The sequence below is a fragment of the Berghia stephanieae genome, chromosome 4 (genome assembly GCF_034508935.2).
Source record: "Berghia stephanieae isolate SIO BIC M18660-M18661 chromosome 4, UCSD_Bste_1.3, whole genome shotgun sequence".
NCBI classification, from domain to species: domain Eukaryota; kingdom Metazoa; phylum Mollusca; class Gastropoda; order Nudibranchia; family Aeolidiidae; genus Berghia; species Berghia stephanieae.
The window spans coordinates 18,830,849-18,838,348 of record NC_088363.1 but is presented as its reverse complement, the minus strand read 5'-3'; the positions used below and the strand labels follow the sequence as shown (position 1 = coordinate 18,838,348).

The window sequence follows — 7,500 nt, the reverse complement described above, 5'->3', positions numbered from 1 at the left end:
TGGTTGTATCGTAATAAAATGTAACAGTTTTCCATTGCCCGATAAGGAGAGGGTCAAACTGGTTTGAAATTGAGGGGGAAAGGGTGGATTTTTAGGTCAAAATGAATTGAAGTAAGGCCAAGCTCATGATCATTACTAAATAGAACGAGTAAAGACCTTTGTATTATCGCCTTAAATGTCCATACCGATATCGCTAATCAGATATCAATATTCTCACCGGTTACCTCAATCTCAGGTATGATAACTCAAATATCACATACGGATCTTGTAAATTGATCTTACACGAACAGCACAATGAGCTTTGAACCAATCAGTTCATCGTGTGCAGGGTACAACAACACATTATGAAACATTTATTTCAGCGTAATAAGATAGAAGTGTTAAATGAAAGGAGCGTGTCGCTCCAACTCTAGCGATTTTAGAAGTTTTAGTAAGTTATTGCGTCAATACTTTCTGGTACTTAGATATCACTCAATAACGGAGAGGTAAATATGGTACAAACGTCAGTCTACCTAGTATTCTCGGAGGTAAATGATGATGGTACCATCGTCAGTCCAAACAATATTATCAGAGGCAAATGATGGTACCCCCGTCAGTCCAAACAATATTATCAGAGGCAAATGATGGTACCATCGTCAGTCCAAACAATATTATCAGAGGCAAATGATGGTACCATCGTCAGTCCAAACAATATTATCAGAGGCAAATGATGGTACCATCGTCAGTCCAAACAATATTATCAGAGGCAAATGATGGTACCCCCGTCAGTCCAAACAATATTATCAGAGGCAAATGATGGTACCATCGTCAGTCCAAACAATATTATCAGAGGTAAATGATGGTACCATCGTCAGTCCAAACAATATTATCAGAGGTAAATGATGGTACCATCGTCAGTCCAAACAATATTATCAGAGGTAAATGATGGTACCATCGTCAGTCCAAACAATATTATCAGAGGTAAATGAAGGTACCATCGTCAGTCTAAACAATATTATCAGAGGTAAATGATGGTACCCCCGTCAGTCTGACCAATATTATCAGAGGTAAATAACGGTAACACAGTCAGTCCAGCAATATTCTCAGAGGTAAATGAGGATACCGAAATTGATGCTGTGCGCTTAGTCAAAAAATTCATAACATTGCCAGCCGGATATTCCGTAGCAACACACAAAAATATGTGTAACCTTAAACGTTTATAGTCTGATTAATATACTTTAGTGATAACTACTCATAAAATGGCTGGCTAAAAGCAATAACAAATAGCTGAGTGACGTCAATTTCGTTATATCTATAAATCTAACCAATATTCTCAGAGGTAAATGATGGTATCGCCGTCCAGCAATTTTCTCAGAGGTAAACGATGGTACCAATATTCTCATAGGCAAATGATGATACCAACATAAGTCTTAACTAATATTCTCAGAGGTAAATAATAGTATCATAATAAGTCCAACTAATATTCTCAATATATACTCCAATATACTCCAAAGAACGAAAACGATTTTTAAATCATAAACAAATCCATACAATTTTGTAACGACGTGTTTCTCAGTCCTCTTAACACCCGGGTAAAAACTAATTTCGTGCATTTTAACTATCTTAAATTGAAATTGCGCATAGACTCTTGCTTTAGACGGCTCCATGTGAAAAACATCTTGGCCGGTTATGTGGCCCAGTGGTGTAACACTCGCTTTAGGATCGACGGTCCATGGTTTGAGCCTCGATCGGCGCATAGTTTTCATCTTTGGAAAAGGCTCTTCACTCACATTATCTCACCGTACGTATGTGTAAAATGAGTACCTGACCGTTAACAGCGTTGTATCTTCGGGGAGGGGGAGGGTTAATATCGCATAACAGGCATCATGTCTCGTCCTACATGTTACGTGTTGCTGTTGGTCAGGGTCTCTTTGTAAAGCGCTTTGAGCAGTGTTTTTCTTGGTACTGCGAGATGCGAGATCCGTAAATTTTTGTCAAACTACCGTCACTCCATTCCTCCCTTCGGTGATTTTTCCAAGAGCTTATTAGCAACGCTAGCGTGTAAGAAACGCAATAGAGCGTGGGAGGCGGGGATAACGAAGACAAAGGTGAATTTTATGAGAGAATGCTAATTTCAATTAACAGCTATATTATTCTAAGCTTATGAATAGTGTCATTACCGTTATAGTTTTCGTATCGTGCATGAATTATACAATAATGGGAGTTCTGCGTTTAGACAATTATTATTAATTTTGCCACCAATGTACTGTTGTTTTCTTCTTCTTCTTTTTTTCTTTTTTTTTTTTTTTTTTTTTTTTTTTTTTTTTTTTTTTTTTTTTGCTTAAACCAGATACAAAATAAAAATCGGTTTGTTCATTCTATGTTGAAATTCGAAGCAAGCTTTAGAATCTCTCCCTTGGGAAAGACAATCCTTTCGTCAGTCTTAGGGCAGCGCCGCAATATAATTAAATACGAGCACTGATAAATAGAGGTTTTGGAAATAATTTTGGAAACAAGATGGAGACTATCTATTTGGACATATTTTAAGGAGAGACAGACATTATATTCTAGCTAATATGGCAATGGCGTTATTCTTAACACCAAGCAAGACATAACAAACACAATGGCAACAACGCCACTACCACATTAACTCATTTAGTGTTTCATTCATCCTGTTTTGTTGATAAAGGGGAAATCCGAAACGTCCATTTTATCTGTTTTCGTATATTAAATTGAAGCTTACATTCAATTTCACATTGTTATTTATTTCATATAACTAAAACCATTATACATCATGTGACCAATTGTCTCGAAACGGTTATATGTCGGGGGTGGCCCTTATACGTAATATTAAATTTGTCAGCTTAATCTGCTGTTGAACGCTATATGTAATAATAAATGCATCCATCGAGGAGAGTGGATTTTGTTTTGTTTATTTAACTTCAAAGACGGTTTTATTTCCTCCCACTCAATCATTAATTTTGCCTTTAAAATAGATTTTCATAATCTATCATACCAGATTGATACGGCGGGTGGTATATATCTCGATGGAGAAGAATAGTACAGATAATGTACTCAAGAATAAAATACCTGGCTGTTAACAGCGTTGTCTTTGTCGGGGAAAAAATTGCAATACCACCTTTACAGGCCTCGTTTTACACTTTACGTCTTGCTGTTGACCAGGGACTCCTTGTAAAGTGCTTTGAACATGTTTAGTGTATATTATTGCTCTATATAATTGCTCTCGTAGAAAACACAAGTAGAATTCTTGTTCATTTCTTATAAGGATATTTATTACAAGCTAGGAAGAAACTCTTGAGCATGTCACCTATTCGAAATAAAGATATGAACAAGTGTGTATGAAAGATGCTTTCTTGCTTTGTCTGATACCTTTCATACACACTTGTTCAGATCTTTATCTTGCACCGTGCCTGCTCCTTAATTTCTTCATCTATTCGAGGGAGTGGGTGGATATGTCTTGTGGTATGACACTCGCCTTCGAACCGGAAAGTCTAAAATTCGAGTTTTGCTCTGAGCGGCGCATGATTGAGTCCTTGGAAAAGACTCTTTATTCACATTCTCTCGCCATACTCAGGTGTAAATTTAGTACCCGGTCGTTAATAGTGTTGTTTTTGTCGAGGAAAAAAATGCAATATTGCCTAACAGACGTCATGTCTCATCCTACATGTTAATTGTTGCTATTGGCGAGGAGCCTCTTGTAAAGCGCTTGAGCACATTTAGAGGATAATGCTCTTCAAAAATGCTCTTGTAGTTTTCGGTTATTGGCCTTCGTCAGGGAAGACAAAACACGCAGAATATGAGAAGAGAGAAAAAACTATATTTGAAAAGTCAAATCAGATTATGAAATTAGCATGGAAAACCACGCACGGCAGATACTAAGACAGGAAAATCAAAACAAATGAGTGAGGCTCGTCTTGTCACAAAGTCAAGTAATTTTAAGTGTGATAAGTGACTGGATGGGTGACAATTATCAGGAAAATTCTGGTATCGACTTTGTGTTCTTGGGTGAGTATTTTACACACATTACTCCGCTCGACTCGGGTGTGATTGAGTACTTGGCTAAAGACAGTGACAGAAATTGCAAGAGTTTTAGTACAAAATGGACGCCTAACAGGCGACTGGTTGTATATGAAGTGGAAATACGGTTCTATATGGATTGCTAGGGGGGGGGGGGTAACTGAAACATTATCAAAAGCAATGAGCATGGTTAATCAGTGAAAATGCGCTATATAAATGTCAATATTCTGTCGATTTGTTAAACTATTCATTTATATTTAATGAGCAAATTTATTTAATGTGGCGATAATACAGTTTGTTCTTGCTTGTTTGATTGGGATTTTTTAAAGTAAATTAATATCAGGGGCGCAATCAGACCGACTGTCCAGTTAATCTGCTGTGGTCAAACTGGAAAAAGTCACATGTACTTATATTCACATTCATTACGACAAATATGTCTACTGGGTTTTTCTCCCTTTTCAATCTCTTGACAAAAGACATTGAGTGTTTATTTCCTCCATGACAAAAACAAACTCCTGTACTGAATAGCGCTGAGAAACTCACATGATATTCAGTACCGAATACTGCATTGCCACTTCCTAATTAATTACCATAGACTTAGATAATGCGCTATGAGGTCAACTTGTCGGATCCTCAAAGGAATTGTCAATCTTATAAGATTATTATTATCATTAAGTCTATTATGATGTCAAAAACCTTTATAGTCTGTATCATGCTTTGCCTGAGATTAGCATCACATTATTAAAAACGTTAAAGAAATCCTCTTGGATTGACATCATAAATTTCTGCTCTCCACTGACAAAACAAAGGTTTAACCAGTTAACTGCCGAATCTCTGGAAAAATACATATTTAAGAATTTAGCCCAAAAAAATGTCCTTCATTTACCTGTCGATTTAAATGACCTTCCTTTATCTTGGCAAGCGAAGTCACTGAGTTGAGAGATTTTGCCAAGATGAGGGTCACTTAAATAGATCGATATTTGAAGGTCGAGTCTTCTGGCCAATTTTTAACTCGTGTTTTACAGAGTACGACAGTTAAAACTAATTATAATATTGCCTGAAAATGTGACAAGTTAATGTTCACCTTAGTATAACTTTAATATATATGGATTTAACTTTATATGGTCGAACCATTTTAAAATGTGTTTTATAAATTATCTGTGATCTCTGCCATTCTCTGGAGAGAAAAAAAAACATATAAAAAATATTTTAATTAGAAGACTGGTCTTTAAAACATTGATGGAATAAAATGACCCTCATATTTTTAAAGAAGAAATATACTCTCAAACCTGAGACTTACTTCGAGTCCCAGATTATAGATTTTTTTTAATAGATCGATATCTGAAGGACGAGTCTTCAGTCCAAAATTATAAAGATGTGTTTGTATGTACACAAAAGGTCTGTGATCTGTCCTTAACGTCTCCAACGGAAGATACCGTTTGACTGATTCCATAAAAACTATTTTTAACAACTGGAGTTAATTTTTAACAAACTTTGATAACATTTAAACGCCGGATTATGCATCAATGTTTTTGTTTTGGAAAATGATATAACAGTATTACATTTTTAACCACTAAACTGCTGTCTTGTGGAAAAACATATTTAAAAATTTGGCCAGAAAACGCTTCCTTCAGATATCGGTCGATTTAAATGACAATCATCTTGGCAAAAATTCTTAAAGTTTTACATCGATCGATCTTTGAAGGAAGAGTTTTCTGGCCAAATTTGTAAATACAAGTTATTCCACAGTACGGCAGTTAAGTGTTTTAGGGGTAAGTATAATTTCTTGTTATTATGTGTTTCTTATAACGTTCATCTGAAATGTATTATGGCTTTCAACTCCTCAGTCCGTATTCAGCTACTCCTCGTGTTAAACGTGGAGAAAATGACCACATCCAAATCAATAATAGCTAATGGAATCCTGACCACCTAGACATTGTTGCCTTACAATATACTTCATCCACTCAGCTACCAGCTAGTAATTTGTTAAGTTGTTTATTTGTTTTGTTTTTTCTAAAGTGTTAATGTAATGTTCATCTCAGGCTGTATTAGTCTCCAATCTATCTCTGATAGTTTATAAAGATAGTGCTGAGTGGGGGTTATTGACCTCCCCATAGAGAACAGGGAGGTCGCAGGCTTTGTTTTCTATCCCTCAATATACGTTTTCCAACTTGCTTTCTGTCTTTGAGATTATTTAGTTTTGTCATGACCATAGCCGGAGTCTTTGACTGGGAGAGAGACAGTCAAATGTATAGTTATAGTTTTGTAGAGATTATTTTTTTCCATGTAAATCATATCTCTGCCATGTATTGTTATATTTTGCTTTGATAAATATCATGATCTGTTCGTGTAAGCGTTTGAATATATTCCTCTTAGTTTGATCCCGGGCTTGTGTCTGGATGAGACTTTTTGGTGATCTCAAATTAACTGCAGTAATAGTTTGCTCTTGGAATATAACACCCGTTCCCTACTTAAAACTTTCCCTTTGTCATACTTTGCAGAAGCCACCACGCGACACTGCTCTATTATCTGTACCAAAAAGCAAGTTAAAATCGTTTCAATATATGGCACTAAACACTGGAATACCCTAACGCAACCTGTTTGAAAAAAAATCGAGAAAACCTCAAGCGTTAACTATGCATTTAAAAATAACATTTTTCACACTTCATTTTGCACCATGCGACTGTGATGTTTTTATACTATTGTTTTAGCAATATGAATTTTATATTTTGTAAAGCGCTAGAGTTGACAAGGGAGGGTTAATCCTAAATTCTTTTTTTTACTTCTAACGTCAGTTTTCAACATCTTTCAATCTATTTCATTCCGATATAATACCGCCGGTCTGAGTCGGTGGGACACCGCATGAGCTTTTTTGAGCTTTTTATATAACGCAATATCCAAAAAACATGCTCAAAGCGCTTTACAAGGGGTCCCTGACTAACAGCAACACGTAACATGTAGAACGAGACATGACACCTTGTTAGGCGATATTACAAAGAAAATTTCGACATAGACAACGCTGGTAACGGCCAGGTGCTCATTTTACACCCGAGTACGGTGAGAGAATGTGAGCAAAGAGCCTTTTCTAAAGACTCATCTATGCGCCGAGCGAGGCTCGAACCCAGGACCTTCCTATCCGAAAGCGAGTGACATACCACAAGACCAAATAGCCGCACATGATGACCGCATCGCATCCTCACGACAGCTTTGTGAGGCGGAGTAAGATAAATGAGTTATTTCAATCCCCGCTTCGCTTGAACGTGGTGCCATCGACCAGTTGGTCATTTATAAAATCTGTGATGATTGCATCCACTTTCACTAACGACTAGGGCTATTTTGTCGTAAAGCGTATATTACGGTCGGATTCTCTTAGTCGTTCTTTGATAGGCAGGCATTTGGTATTTGCTTAGATTCACCCTTATGTAAGTATTATTTAAATTACTGATCTTATTATTCAGATATCGTAGGTAAGAATATATATTT

The 7,500-nt window shown here is 36.4% G+C and overlaps 1 protein-coding gene across 1 annotated transcript in view; it reads left to right on the top strand.

Annotated features, from left to right (window-relative positions):
• The first annotated feature begins 7,350 nt into the window (after window positions 1–7,350).
• The window catches only part of LOC144971713 (uncharacterized), a 14,767-nt gene continuing 14,617 nt past the window's right edge, over window positions 7,351–7,500 (top strand). Inside the window, exon 1 of the mRNA XM_078912789.1 lies at window positions 7,351–7,439. The gene's annotated coding sequence lies outside the window, so the exon portion shown is untranslated. The remainder of the gene's footprint in view (window positions 7,440–7,500) is intronic.